Consider the following 16318-nt stretch of genomic DNA (forward strand, 5'->3'; position numbering starts at 1 on the left):
CAATAATCTCAATATTTTATAGGAAATACGAACTGATAGAGATCAAATAAGGAAACTGGCCACCTACATAGAATTTGGATGGAGAACGAATGCATGAGCAAAGTAGGTATCTTGTGAGATTAAGAACACAGACATCATTAAACTCATGTATTTGCTGATCAGACAGCCAGCCTGTGTTTCAGGATTGGGCACTTCGCCCATGCGCCGATGACCGCTCCTTCTACCAACGCAGTCGCCTATTCCCATTATCTGCTAAGTCGGAAAGTCTAGCTGCAATTGTAGAAATGATTTTTTGGCAGAGGTTTGGTGAATGTTGCAGATTGTTGTTTTATTTGTTGCCAGTATTTATTACGAAACTACCAGTATCACCCCTGCCGAGTGGTTATCAGAGAAAAAAATGTTCTGATTGATACAGGATAGAATTTTGAAATTTACTTTTTTGCTCTGGAGACCGAATATCCGACATTGATTCCCCTCCAGTTACTGCTTTAATCCCAACAATCCGTAGTAAATCAGATTGATTTAAGGGATGATTTCAGACTGGAGACTGTACTAACTTGCGCTTAAGATAGGGGTGTTTGAGAAACATTAGTACTAAATACCACCAATTGTTTCATTTTATAGTATGCTTAACGTTTAAATCGCATTATAATACAATTATTGTAAACAGATTCAGTCAAGTGACACTGGGTACGACAATTACAATATTTGCCACAAATTAATGTATAAGTCCTTTTAATGTCCTGTTATGATTTTCTTTTTTCTCCCCCAAAATTACACTTCAACAAACATTGTAACGTTGCAATAGTCATATTGAAAGATGAATGAGTTTTAAAAGAATATATATTTATTTTTGGTGTTTGAAGTAGAAAGGTTTCGCCTGACATCTGACGAGGCTGCATCTGTGGATGTCATTTGATTTGCTCCGCAGCGTCACCTATGTTTCATTTACTCGTCATATCACAGGCGTTTGCAGGAATAGAGCTGTTGAATTAGAGGGCGGAACCGTGCAGCCAGTTCCTACCGGCACACCAACTAACTCGTTCAGATCTAGTTTGATCATTGTGGGTTATACTTGTGCCAGTTGCTTCTGTGCATCAAGTGAGATCTTTCGGTAAGAAACAGTGCATGCATTGTGTTATATTTGGGGTCGAGGTTAGCCTCTTTTGATTTTGTGCTTTCCAAATGCGAGCTGCTTGGAATGAAGAGTATGTGGAGTGATCTAGACAGCAATGAATGAGGCAGTTGTGATCCCAGAGCGTGTTGTATAGACATTTACTTTTTTTTTCCAATTTAGGGACAGTTGCCAGCGGTGAGATCTGAGTCTTTTAGTAACAAACTACTGTGTTTTCGGCGAAGTAATTAAGAATCTCATAAAGGTTTGTGAACAGAGATGATGTTTACTCTGCAGAATTGCTCATTTGACTCTATTGAAAATAAGAATGTTTAACCAAATATGGGCGTATGTGATACACAAATCCAGCGGATTTAAAACTACTTCAGTGTTCAGAACTGGCTGGAGTTCCTTTTTGTAATCTTGTATTATATTTGACGCGTTTTGCCGTCCCCGGGTTATTCTTCTCCTGAATGGGCGTTAACCTGGGATCCCTATTGATCTTATTCAAGTTTTTAATATTTTCCAATAGGCTGGGAGAATTGTGGACACGTTTTAAAGTGGAAGGTTCAACTGGTTTAATTGTAGTTTTTTTTTAAAAATAAAATTTTCCAAAATGTAAAAGTTTTGTTTAAAAGTTCTGATTGCGTGCAAACTTTCGGAAGTTCGAGTGCTTTTTCAATCCGCTGGCAATGGTCTGTAGGGAGAATGAGTCATTAGGAAGAATTGTTGATGACTGACTCACAACTAATACACAAGGACATTTTTCCATGTTTAAAAATGCTTTTAGTTTATCTTTTAGTAGTAAAACCAAGGATTTAGGCAATTTATTTAGGTGTGTCTGGCTGTGACGATACTATTTTTTAAAAATTCGTGTCTCCATTTTTTTTTAACAAGACGTCAATTTAGACCGTAAGTTGTTTAGAACTAGTTAACATTGGAGTTAGAAATGTATTACAATTAACTTGCAAGATTGAAACACCTCCATCTTTGAAGATAGTAACAAATATAAAACACTTAAATACACAGTAATAAAATAACGCGTGGAAATAAATCTGTTGCCACGTCTAAAGTCGACTGTAATTCACCAGTGGCTGTCCAGATAGTTCGACTTGTGGAAACTAAGACATTCATCCTATTGAAGCCGTGAGGTAACCTTTTTGATTTTTCATCAAAATCAGTGTGATGTTTGTGGTATCTGCAGTAGCAGAACCTCTCCAGCCAGAGATGTAAATGGGGGTGGGGGAAATTAAGAAATAAAATGCCTGGTAAAATTTTTACATGGAATATAGCCTTTTTCCCAATTTTGTTTCTTCTCCTTTCTTGAAGATGGCAACTCATGTTGGGGTACACTCCCACAATTACTGGCAGCCTTCCAGTACCTTGCCCAATTGGCTATTCTTTCATGTCGATCTAGGCTGTGGCAGCAGGCTATAACTATGGGGGTTTCACATCCAAGCCTGCAGAAAAGTTGTCCAGGCCAAGCTTGCATCTGTACGTGTATAATATTCGTAAAATAAACGACACACACAAGTCACTAGATAACAATCAAGTTTAGGAATGCTGGCTTTTTTGTTACTCTTTCTCTCGTCTAACGACGCTGAATCTAGTTAATAGGGGCTGAAGTGCCACCTTGAACAAGATCAAATAACTCAGCACAGATCAGGGACTGAATGTGGAAACCTTCCTTATTTGTGAGGGTCTGTGTCACACTACTGCTATTAAGAATGACACCTGATTTTTTGTTTCCACTTATTTTCCTTATCTTTTTCGCCACCAATTCTGTCCCCTTCCCTGAAAACTGTGATTCCTCATTAAGGTCTGTGAGTATCTGCAAGCTGGAGACAACTTGACGTCTTGCACTTTGCCCAGGTAGGCATTGTTCATCTCTGAGCCTCGAGTGAGTCTTGGCAAGTGTTGACTGACTATGGGGAAATGGGAAGGAGGTAATATCACAGTGGAACCCCATTGTGATCTCACCCTGGTGTTCACACATTGGCCTCAGACAGGGGTTTCTACATTCCAAACAAGACTGAAACCCTGGCCAATTCCACCGCCCCCCAACTCGGGGACTCTAAGGCTAATTGTATTGCCTGATCTGACCCTGCAGATCAGCTCCTCAGTGCAGTCATAAGATCAAACCCTGGGTTGTTTTAATTTGTATGGTGCAGGTATTCCCTGGATAAGCTTGCTGGATTAGCAGGGGAATCTCTAAAATACTTCATAAACACTAACATACTTTTTCTTTCCCACAGCTGTCAGTGATGGAAGTATAATTAATTATTTTGGATCAGCTCTCCTTCAACAGAGTCTCATGGTTTGATGTCCAATCCATGCTTTATTTTCCACTCCACCATTTAAATTATATACATCTCCCCTTAGCATATGCTGCTCAATTGTAGTTACCTGGGTGTGGCAGTTTCACCAAAGTGGTCATTGCTTCCTCAGTATTGAATATTAGTTCCTTTTTCTAACTTCCTCTTCCATATTAAAAAAAAAAGTTACCTTTTTTAAAAGAATGGTAATTTTTTTTTCAAAATTGTAGCATCTTAAAAGTTTCTAATTCTGTCAATTTTTTGGTGATTCAATAATTGCACAAGTTAACATCCATGCTGCTGCATTTTAAAATGGTATATTTTTGTGTTTAAAACTATTCTAATTCTCAATAGTTTGTAAAAAATTTGCTGAGCCCAGAAAATAGTGATTTAAAAAAAAAATCATTCAATCTTCCAGTTACATTTTATCATACCTGGAAAATTGATGGATTAGTGCACTGTTAAGTCCATGTTGCATTTTTAACTGTAACTACATAAATTATAGTTATGATTGATAAACCTGACATTAATTTAACAGATCAGAATGTGGTGAATGTAGCATGCTAATTTATCGTCAATTAGTATTTAAAAACTTTCTGAGCTGAGATCAAGGACAATTAGGAATCCCTTCCTACAGGTGGTATTTTCAAAGTCAATCTTACCCAAGACTCTTAAGACTTCTAAACGAAATTCGTTTGGTAATAGCAATGCAGTGTTAAGAATAATCCACCTTTATTGTGCTGCTGCGGTTATTGAGCCAAGTGTTTGTTCTCGTGTGGTATGTCAGGTAGTGAACATAATACGTACTGAGGGGAAGTTTAAATGGGAAATTGATCTTAAATACTGAGGAAGCAGAATCGTTACTTTAGAACAGATGTCTTCAGCCAATTTACTAAACTGAGGAAGCATGCAGGGAGTTCAAACCCACAAAAAAACAATGTGGCTCTGTGGAATATATAAAAGTGATCTGCACAATGATTTCAACTACATAACTATTTAGCAGTTAAAACCATTTTTTTTGTACAACATGATTATGCTGTAAAATTTAATGATTTAAAAACAACAAAATAAAAGCCAGTTTGTCAAAAGTGAATGTGCTAAAAGACTAGGAACAGACTTCTCCATTCCTGACTTCAGCTGTTATTTACTATACTAAAAACTCAGCAGTTGACTGTTCTAATTTTAATTTAGAAGACGCGTTGAAGCCTAAATGCTGTTTAATCTTGCAGTGTTGGTGTATATCTTTTCAACTTTTTGTTTGAAGTACATTTTATTGTAGAAGAAATGTAACTCTAGTTTACATCCCCCATGATTTTAAGACAAAGAAGTTTAAAATCCTTTTTTTAATAAATATATATCCTTTTTAAAAATTATGAACAAAATTACAACATCTGTCACGTGTAATTAAATAAAACAAAATAAAATTCCTGTTAGAATTATTGTAAGTTAATAGAATAAACAGAAGGGGCAAAAGTGGAAATAAAGAACCAGAAAAAAAGGAATCTGGCTGCAGTCCCTTGTAGGGGAAGTGCATTTATCTGAATTGCCATCTAATCCTAAAATTTTAGAAAGGTAAGTCTCTATGCTCGTCTCAGCCTGTGTTTTGTCTATTCCCATTTCTGGTTTTAAATAGGAACAGGCATTTTTGTGGAATAGCTTCAGTGACATTGAGGGAGTTGCTGAACACTCCCAATTGGCGTTTCACTGAACTAGACTTTCATGATGTTACTGAAGGGGGGAATACTACACAAAATGATTGCCTGCAGGCTGACTCAAGCCAACCACTTTGAAGGATGAAACATACACACATAATAAGGAAACCTAATGATGAAGCAACAGTTAGTGTACGGGTATGTGTATCATGTTTAAGATTTTGCAACAATTTAGATGACACTATTTTCCCTTTTTATAAAACACTTTCATCCCAGCTCACCTATGAGGAACAGTACTGCAGTGTTTTCTCTTTGTTCAGCATTCATTCAGATTCCCTGATATTAGGTACAACAAATTACAATAGCCCAGAAATTGCTTCTAAAATAAGTGAGCTCAACAGTGCTCACCGTCATTAGTGATGAAATTGAAAAGCAATTCCGGTGTCCACATGTGCGCAGTTAAATGTGGAAATTTGGAACTTGCTCTTCCTGATTCACTGGCAATATGGCAGATTTGCATTAAAGGGACCTCACCGGCTGGAATCAATGAACTTGTGCCAACTTGCTCTCCTGCCCAGCTGGAAACTAAGTAATAACGCCACAAAAAAGTATGCTCAAAAATGTCAGCTCTAAACTAAGATGTAACACTGTGGTAAGCCTTAATGACTGCCAAACAACCCTTTGGCACTGAAAATTAAAGTTGTTGGACATTTTATTAAAAAAAAACTTCAATTTTAATTTTTTTACTTTTTTTATCTCTACCTTTTAATTCTATATTTCTTATCCTCTCTTTTACTGTCTCTAAATATTTTACAAGATTTTCAATTTTTTACTTTTCACTTCCTGGTTTTGACTCACTCTTCATGGCTTGTTAAAAATGCTGCAATCTGGTTGAGGGGAGAGAGACATCCTCTCATAGCTTGTGTGGTTCTAGCTCGCTGGAGTTAACGCTGGACTTTTTTTCAGCATTGAATCAGAGGATCTTCAAGCAGTAAAGACATGCAGTAAGTTTGTGGGTGAGAATAAATCTATGGAGTGGCGAGTACCGTTTGTTCGCTGCTCGGAGCAATTTCTGGTCCATTGATTCATTAACCCCTCTGAAATAAATCTTTGCCCGTTCACCAAATCCTGGCCCCACTCAAGTCAGATGCAGAACCAGAAGAAGCAGGAAATAGGACACCTTATTTGGAATAGCGTGTCTCATAAATGCAGCCATTTTAAGGGGAACTGACTGCTAACTGTCACTGAGCTTAAATTTGAAGCATTCTTTGTTTCTTCAAGCAACTAGGCAGTAATATTTTTTCAATAAGTATGTTTTGAATATATATTAAATCTTACCTATGCATTTATGTCCTGTCCACACCCCTGCCAGTGGATGTACTACAGTGCCATCTTTGGTAGGAGGGAGCAATTACAGCTTAAGTTTACAAAGGCAATGTCCATTATAAATCTGGACATAGGAATTTAAAATGGAATGTGTGTTTTGTCTGTCTGTCGTCTTGTGTCTAATGGACTGTTGACTTCAAACGTGAAGCAAACCAGTGATTTTCAAACAGCTGGCAATCGACAGAGAAACAGTTATCATCAGGATGTGACTAATGGGGAGTTAGCTTTGAATTGATCGCAGGAGGTGCCTTTTTTTAAACAGCAACTAAATCTTGTGACCCTAGAGATATGCCACTTTGCTCCTTGGGAGCAGATAATGCATTGTGCATTTTATGACTGTGCTGTCTTCCTCCTCCTGATTTGCCTTGAGCAACACTATAGGATCCACCAGCAGTAGACAACAATTGTGGCACTTGGTTAACCATTACAGTACATATGCAATTGTCATCCATCTGGAAGGATGGCAAATGATGCATAGCCTGGTTTTCCTGTTTGCGAGACAATCCGTGCTGATGCTTCTTATTTCTTGCAGCTTGAATTACATAAGCCTTTAGGAAAATGAGAGCTGAACAGCTGGTTCAGTTACTCACTCATATCTGCTAAGTCACAATTAGTCATATTCTGACTAGATCGCTAAAATAAAAAGCAGAGAGTAGCACAAGATCAACTCAAATTATTAATTTGTTAGAATTAATTTTAGTCAGGTTGAGTGTTCATAAAGCAAAATACAAATGTGTCTAGAACAAAGAGTGCCATAGAGTGGGATGATACAGGTTCACATCTTGTGAATCTCCATTCCCATTCTGATCCATACTGTTGTGCAGAAGCACTGAGGAGGTCAGCTCTTCTCCACAATGCATGAGGGGAAAGTCAGTTTTAAATCACCCTGTGTCACTTAATTGCATCGTCTAGTGTCCAAGGAAGGGGAGAAAATAATGAGATACCATTAGGGGGGCCAAATTAGGAAGTGAGAGCAAGTGGAACAGGGATATCCAAACCACGGCCTATGGACTACGCTCAGTTCCTGGATACAAGCCCATGAAACCCAGACAACTATTGGTACTTGTCATGTCCCATCCTTCCAGATGGATGTCAATTGCATATGTACTGTAATGGTTAACCAAGTGCCACAATTGTTGTCTACTGCTGGTGGATCCAATAGTGTTGCTCAAGGCAAATCAGGAGGAGGAGGACAGCACAGCCATAAAATGCACAATGTATTATCTACTCCCAAGGAGCAAAGTGGCATATCTCTTGGGTCACAAGATTTAGTTGCTGTTTTTTTTTAAAAAAGGCACTTCCTGCAATCAATTCAAAGCTAACTCCCTATTAGTCACATCCTGATGATAACTGTTTCTTACTGATCTGACCTGTTTCAATTCTGGGGCAGAATTGAAACACGTATACTATTGCTTCATTGGTGGATAAATCCTAAATCAGGACTCCACAACCTTTTGGTGTCACCAGTTTGAGATTTATGAAAATTAATGCAAACATGGATTTAAACATTATAGGTGGCTCTGAAAACTCCATGTGACCCTCAAAGATAAAACATTTGGATACCCCTGAATTAGAAAGTTAGTGATGCATGGTGACCCATTTTAAGTATTTTATAAAGTAATTGCAATCAAACCAGTGTGTAGTTAATGAAGCCTATATGGCATCATCTGAAATGTAACACTTGAAATCCTGGTGCACAGCTACTGCAGAATGAAATATTTTGGTCTGCAGGACTGAGCTAAAGATGTTTATTAATTTTCAAAAGACTTCTATGTGTCATCTACTGACTTCCATCCATCACCCCAGGACTTTGGTTCTGTTACTGGCAGGACCTGAGGGGCCCAAAAACAGAGTAAAGCGACATAGAATCATACAGCACAGAAGGAGGCCATCTGGCCCATTGTGCCTGTGCCGGCTCTTTGAAAGAGTTATCCAATTAGTCCCACTCCCCTGTTCTTTCCGCATAGCCCTGCAATTTTTCCCCCTTCAAGTATTCATACAAATCCCTTTTGAAAATTACAATTGAATCTGCTTCCACCACCCTTTTCAGGCAGTGCATTCCAGATCATAACTCGCTGTGTTTTTTTAAAGAAGACTTCTCTCCATTTCCTCTCTGGCTCTTTCGTTAATTATCTTAAATCTCTGTCCTCTAGTTACCGACCAACCTGGCAGTGGAAATAGTTTCTCCCTATTTGCTCTATCAATACCCTTCATGACCTCTATTAAATCTCCCCTTAACCTTCTCTGCTGTGAGGGGAACAGCCCCAGCTTCTCTAGTCTCCCCACATAACTGAAGTACCTCATCCCTGGTACCATTGCAGTGATGCTCCTCTGCACCCTCTCCAAGGCCATGAGTAAGCAATTCATGATTAGTGAAATTGACTTTCCTTGCAAAAGTCCTACTACTTTCATAATGGATGGCACTAAGATAACCAAATGATAGCAGACATCTTTTTAACCAGTTACCCTCTTTAATTCATATCTGTACATCAGAAATGCAATGTTTTACTCCACGTTTTGTTGGACTAAAACATTATAATTGATACCGTTTAAACCAGTTAGTGGCAGCGAGGTGCTTATTCCTGTGAAAGGCTGAGGGTAGCTAAATCTGGTTAATAGAGAGTCCCTGAATGCAGTATCGTGTGGCTGCTTCATTTATTTTAAAAAAACATTAAAAATGTCAGGCTGCTCTTCTGGCACCTCACTGCTCAAACAATGCTGCTGAAGTGAGCAGACAGCCCAATTCAGCTCCAGTGTCAAGCCTGCTGGAATGTTAGTTATAAGCTGAAACTGCTGAACCCTTGTTGATTTTAGTGTGACGTTTGCTGAGCTCTATCTAGCACTATGGGCTTTCACCACAGATTGACGCTTACCAGTGTGGTAATTTATCTTTTACAATTAAATTACAGTTAGACCCACTAATTTACAGGTTAGTTATGGCTGGTTTACAACCGCAAACCAAGTAATTTAGCTTCAGTAAATAAAGCTGGCCACTGATCAGAATTCAGTGCCTTGGACACAGCTGAGAATTGCAAGTTATCAAGATAATGAAATGGGAAAAGGTAGACTGGGGGAATTAGTTGATTATGCAAAGATAATGTAAATGATTCTATTAGTTCTTGTCGCTGTTACCAGCCATTTCTGCTCCCTCTCCACCAAAAATCAATCTTTACCTTATCGAGAAATTAACTTAATAAACCTTAAGGTGCAGCATTTTAAATTTGGGCCCCTAATATATTTTCAACCTTTTGCATACTTGAGCTAGGAACAGTAGAGATTTTTTTTTCAAATCTGTGATATCCTTAAACTTTGTTTAAACATTGTGTTAAAAGTTAGCTATAAGTAGAATCTCTTGACCAGCAGCAAGGCAAGGCTAGGACTTGGTTTTCCATCACCTTTGCTTGTAGAGATTTTTATGGTGCCTGTGACATAGGCAATGTTTGAATTATTGTGTGAGAGAAAAAGAAACTAGATAATTAGACTCTAACATTCAGCAGCAAAGGGCCTTTTACTTTGTGTGGGTAAAACTTGATTTCTTAAGCTTGCAGTTGTTGGAGCCCAAAGGGAAACATTTGCAGCAGCTGCTAGACAGAAAATATAAATCTTCTAATCCTTTTAGTGGATGTGGCTTTACACAATTGTACTTTTTACTTCACAAGGTTAAACATTCCCGTGGTGCAGACATGTTATTTGGAACCCTTTCAGCTGAAAGCTAGGTCTGGCTGAGAGTGCTTTACAGCAGACAAAATTATACAGTTCTGTAGAAACTGCCAGGTGTTGTACCATGTCATGCATTTCGTGGTAACAAACAGGTAATTTTCCTAGTTGTGTGATAACTGTGTAGCCACAGGTGTTGTCCCAGCAGAGTGAAGCAATCTGACCTGCTTCCCACAGGTGCTGTTTGTTTTCTTGTTCACTTGTGCGAATCAGTACCAAGCGATGACAAAGCTGCAGAATGATATGTTTATTTTCCGCCCAGTAACCAGTTATAGCATGAAGCTGTACTCCAATCCCACAGGTATGAGGTCAGGGTCAATAATATTGTGACCGAGTAAACACCCTTTGCAAACAGCACGTCGCAAACAGTGACTTTGGTAGGTTCTTGAGGCTGTGGTACGTCAGTATGTGAGACAAAGGAATTTTATTGTGCTTTCATTATCCATGAAAACTTTTTTGATCTAGAAAAGAGAAGGCTGCGGGGTGACCTAGTTGAAGTCTTCAAAATTATGATGGGGTCTGCTGGGGTAGACGTAGAGAAGATGTTTTCACTTGAGTGGGCATTTAAAACGAAGGGTCATAAATATAAGATAGTCACTAATAAATCCAATAAGAAATTCAGAACAATCTTCTTTACCTAGAAAGTGGTTAGAATGTGGAACGCACATAGAGTATTTGAGGCGAATAGCATAGATGCACATAAGGGAGAAAGGAATATAAGGTTATGCTGGTAGTGGGGGGGGGGGGGGGAGAGGCTCGTGTGGAGCATGAACACTAGTATATACCAGTTGGGCTGAATGGCCTGTTGTGCTGTAATTTCTGTCTAATATTCATTGTAGGCTTGTGATGGTGGTTGCCCCTTTTTTTTTGGGATAAATACAATTTGTGGCAGAGCCATATACAAACCTAAGCTTCCAGAGGACTCGCCTAGTTTTAAGTCAATGCCCTCAAAATGTCTGTCTGATGCCTGCCCAGTGGCTTGCTGTTGCTTCCTCATAATCGCAAGATTGGTAGAATGTCCAGGCAGCCATTTAGAACATTGAAGGAGGGGGTCTCTAATGATTGAAACCATGAAAGTCTTTTAAAAGTGCATCCACAGAAGGGGAAAACATTAGGGGAAATATGTTGAAGTAATTACAGGTCAGTGCTACTTTTATTTAAATATGTAGTTTGGAATTTTTTTCCCCTCTTGGATTGGTACCTCTGAAAGCAAATATTACTGTCCAATTTCACAAGTAAGGCTCTTAAAATGCTTGTTCTCAGTAACTGGAACAAATGAGCAATTAACAATGAGTGGCATTCTAATTGTGCCATGCATTGAGGTAGTGACTGATGAGACTAACATTTAAGCACCTTCTACCCTGAACAGGATATTTTGACAGAGGACTATTACCATTGGGACTTTAAAAGCTGCAAGGTGCAGTGCTGATTTGCATGGTTTTGCAGCTTTAAGCAGTGCTTCCTGTTCCACTGAAACAGGAGCAGAGTCCACAATTTTTAATCAGCAAGTTTGAATCACAGTGCATTTCATTTATAAGCTCCAAATTGTACTGAGTGGCTTTTGGCAACTATCTAATTCAAGTCCTATGTTCATCTATATCTCCCCCCACCTTTTTTTACAAAAAAAAAAGCATCTTGGGTAACTCCTTTTTGGGCTGATTTATTGTGGCAGTATATCAAACCTCTAGATGGATGTCAATCTACATATTAACTTAACACACTGCCCCTTTTTATACCAATGTTTTACCTTCCTGCTGAAAAAGATATTTTACATTGCATTGATTTTTGCTATGGTTCTTATTTTCTTTAAATACATTCCCACAAAGGCCAGTGAAAAGGGTTTGTGTGTGTGTGCTGCAGTTTGAGATTGTCTTACATTCAATACCGCATCTCCAATTTCCCGTTTAACCTGAACGCCCCCATGTTGAAATTGTAACCACCTTTGTTTACCCCTCGGCGAAGGTTTTAAAACAGAAATACTGATCTGATTGAGTTTTGTTGGATCAAGTGCTTTGAAAAAAGTCTGAATTCCTCATGACTATATAATTGTCTCTGAGGAGGAAGCTGGGGAAAAAGGAATCTTGTGCTTGGAGGCATTCCAGGAGTAGCCATGTCTTACTGCAATGATTTCTGTGCCATTAGGAATGAAATTATTGATGTGGCTGCTCCCTCTGCCAATGAGGATGTACCCCAGGCAAGCGAACAGCTGACTCAAGTGGATTTTGTGGCAGCATGTAAACCTTTCTCCTAATCTGTTTCCAAAGTTAGCTCACAAGATTAGCCTGCCTATTGACATGTCTGCAGTCTTTATAAGCAGAGGCTGCTGGCTGCGTTGTGCTTTACATCTGAAATTTATACTGAAGTGTTGAGTTGATGGCAGACTTCATGGGAGACAAAAGAATGAACATTGCCTCAAAGGGGAACTTGATAGGATGGAAGAGGGTGGCCATAGGGAGGGGAAAGGGGAAATTCTACAGAGATGTTTGCTCTACCCAGTGATGATCAACACTAAAATCATCCAGATGTAAGGGCAGCGAGTTTCAGTGGGACACTTGCATCCCACCTCGAGGAAGGACCAGCTCGCCCAGAGATGAAAGCAACTCCTTTCCAATGAGAGCCGTGAGTGAGAGAGTATTTGAGCTTTAAGATATGTCGAGGTGAGGACTGGCAATTAATGCAGTGCTTTTTGTTTCATTGTTAATTCTCTGTCCTGAATTTTTGTTTTATAGACAGCGATGCTTTCGTGCCAAAGATAGCTTTGGAGAGGGGGTGGGGGGGGGGGAAGAAAAAGAAGAGAAAGGGAAGGAGGGGAATGGTGTAGAGGGATTAAATAAGACTTATCTGCAGATCTAAATGAACTATGAGAGAAAAAGCAACTTGTTTCAATTAAACAGCCCATACTAAGTGTGTGTGTGTTGGAATTAACTTTCTCGTGAAAAAACCAGAAGGCTGAAAGTAACAGGGTAAAGCCCTCCAGGTTTCTACAGCAAATGGATAGCTTCACCTTATTTTTACTACCAATCAACTATATCTGAAATGAATTTCATCTTGGTGAACTGACTTGAATATGACAATATCTGCACCTCTCTGAGATAATTAGGATGGGCAGAAAAATAATTTAAAAATATTCTTGATACAAATAGCAACCTGAGACTACACTGGTGGCAGACTTGGGAAGTCCGCCCCCCCCCCCCAAAATCCTCCTTGTTTCTCCTGGCTTAAAATACGCAGCCTCAAGCCTACATGTTAACAAACCACCTTGCCTTTCCCTCAATCCCTGCCCATCATAGAGCCACAAATGAATGGTAATAAAGGAGGGATCATTGGGTATGATTAGGACAGAATATCTTCAGAAAGAAATAGACTGGGCAGGCAATCAAACTGCCACCTAGACACCAGGGACTCTGACTGTTCACCATAGGTCCAAGTTCACAGCTGAATAGTGAGGCAATACAGCGTAGCCACCTTGAACAAGGAGGGACGGGTGTTGGGGATGGCAGTGGAGCTGTAGGTGGGCACTTTTTTAAAGTTTTGTTCTAAATGTGCTAAGGATAATAACACTGAAGTGTGTCTGCCATCTAATTCACATCACTGCAGTATGAATGTATGAGAACCCACTTGAGAAGGAATTCTCTTTTAATGGAGGCAATTCCAATATTGTAGCAAATTATATTTGTTTCTATAAGTATTGTTAACATTTTCAACCAAATGATTTTTTTTCTTGTATGTATGTGATACGGTGCCAAAGATAACCTTACACATTGGGGGACATGTTGTGATACTGAAGTACCGTCCATTGAAAGCAGAACTTGGCTGGTCCCCAGGGATAGCTCACCGGTGCCCATAGGCATAAAATTCCAACCTTCCAATCTATGCCTCGGGGGCACATGAGGAAAACCAATCTTTTAAGAATGAGAGAGATTATACACACACTTTTTGGAAGCAATTATAAAGTTTAGGATACACCCGCATATTTGGTCTCTGTGCTGTTTACAGTTCGCATTGTCAATGGACTTGAATCCAAATTGGAGGCACAGACTGTCTCCTGCTCAAAAGAATGTGGCACGCTGAGACCTGAAGTCTCATCTTCAAAAGTGTGTTTGCGTAACTTTTAAACTTTATTTCCTGCCGCTCGCAATGTTGGGTGTTAATAATTACTGCGCTGTGGGCAGTAATTGTTAATGTTTCTTAATGATTTATTTAAGAATTTGAGCAAAGAACATCTGTGTGGCTGAGCTTTAAATTAGTTGGCCCTTGTTGACCAATGATGAAAGCAATACCAAATGACTGACTAGGTTGCAGGAGAAATTTGGGTAGCATTTGTAATTTTGACTCTTGTATGGAGTACACAATAGTCTATAGCCCTTGCCTACTGAATTTCCCCTCTTCAAATTAATTCAAAGCCATTTACTCTCGTGTTGTGTAAGCGTAGCTCTTAATCCAAGTGCAAAAGTGACCAAATTTGATACTGAATTAAGAGTGTTGCCAAGATCGATTATAGGTTGAGGTGGGAAATGGAAAAGTCACATTGTTGCATTAGGAATGCTTTTCTGAGGTGGTTAGAGTAGAGGAAGCTTTTTATCTATGCCACATTCTACCTCATCTTGGAGTGATTGATGCAGACACTGAAGGCAGAGTAGAAAGTGTATTTTTTTTCTCCACCACTTAACGTTCCTCATCTTGATGGACTCAGATTTACCAAAATCTGTTTCTCTTTCAACATCCCCCCACCCCCCCCCAAAAAAAAATAAGCAATTACTTTCATGCCTCATAGATAATATTTAGCTACAGAGCATAATGGCATAGCATTGGCCCATAGGCAGGCAAGTTAAAATCTCACTGTGTTGCTTGAGCTTGCATGTAGTATTTACGTTGCATCTGAATCCTGGAGCTTTAGTTACACACGTTTCTCTGATCCATTAAAAGAGCCCATCATTTTGTAAAGATTATTACATTTCTTTTTAGTTAAACGTGTTATCCAGCCAATTGTTGTATTTGCGTCACTTACTGCTGGCATTTAGTGATTGAAAACCTCCATCTACTGATATTGTTGACGTAGTTATTAATTTTAGAAATTAAAATTCGTAGCAAAGCCACTAAAATGTAATTGTGCGTGCTTCTTTCTCAATCATTTCATGGGCAATGCCTGGACATGTTTGCCATGATTATTTTGGTTAAATATGTAATCAATTAATGTAGTAATATATGTAAATTCATCAAGAACAGAGAAAGGCTGTTAGGCCGAACAAAGCCATTTGTTCTTGATGAATCCATCTTACTACCACCTTTTTGTTTATATTCCCTCTATCCTGCCTTTTACACTAGTCAGTAAATGTACACAGAGTGCATATCTTAAAAAAAAAAGTTGACTTATCTGTGTACACAAGTGTTTTCTACTGAGCCACATGCTCCATCCTTCAACCCCAGCAATATATTGTGGAAAAGGCTTCACTTGAGAGATATCTAATATTCCAGGGTGCCTGGAATGTTTTTATAAGTCTTGGCCCCATTTTCTCTGACTCCATATGGCGGGGTGGTTTGAATCTCTGTACAGCAGGGCAGCTGGTCCCCCTGAGCATTCTGGCACAGGGGTATAAACAATTTAGACTCTGCATTTCAACACAATTTTCTGCCAAGTTAACCATGGACGATCTTCTTTAATGTCAAGAACAAGGGCATCTTTTTAGTTCAAATCCTTGCTGTTAAAAGTCTTCTAATGGGACAGAGCTATGAGGCTCCTCCAAATATTTCAGGCAACAAAAGCTGAGATCTTTGTTGCAGATTCTATGGACCTTCTGATCTAAAGAAACAAGTTACAACATTGCTTTTTGTCTGGACTTTTTTTTATGACGCAAGGACAATCGTAATGCTAAGTGTTGGTGACGTTGTGACCATAAGAGTGGTCTTTATTGAAAACATTAAGTACAAAAATAAATGTACTATATGGAAAACAATGGGGAAAAAATCCATATGAGAAGCCTATATTTGTAGAAATCTGGGAATAAAATAAAAACTGAATTTCTAGTTTAGTATTAAATTTCAACATGGTATACTTGTTATAACCCAAGTTCTCATCTGCATTTTTATACTTTCGTGGAGTCCACAAATTTTGCCATTGTGTAGAGATCGAGGAT

General features: G+C 38.9%; 1 protein-coding gene across 2 annotated transcripts in view; it reads left to right on the plus strand.

Moving 5' to 3' along the window:
- Positions 1 to 970: 970 nt before the first annotated feature.
- LOC137300598 (gelsolin-like) overlaps positions 971 to 16318 on the plus strand; it is a 59559-nt gene continuing 44211 nt past the window's right edge. For both annotated transcript variants that reach the window (XM_067969768.1, XM_067969769.1), the window contains exon 1: positions 971 to 1114. The gene's annotated coding sequence lies outside the window, so the exon portion shown is untranslated. The remainder of the gene's footprint in view (positions 1115 to 16318) is intronic.

This window comes from Heptranchias perlo, chromosome 31, assembly GCF_035084215.1.
Source record: "Heptranchias perlo isolate sHepPer1 chromosome 31, sHepPer1.hap1, whole genome shotgun sequence".
Classification (NCBI taxonomy): domain Eukaryota; kingdom Metazoa; phylum Chordata; class Chondrichthyes; order Hexanchiformes; family Hexanchidae; genus Heptranchias; species Heptranchias perlo.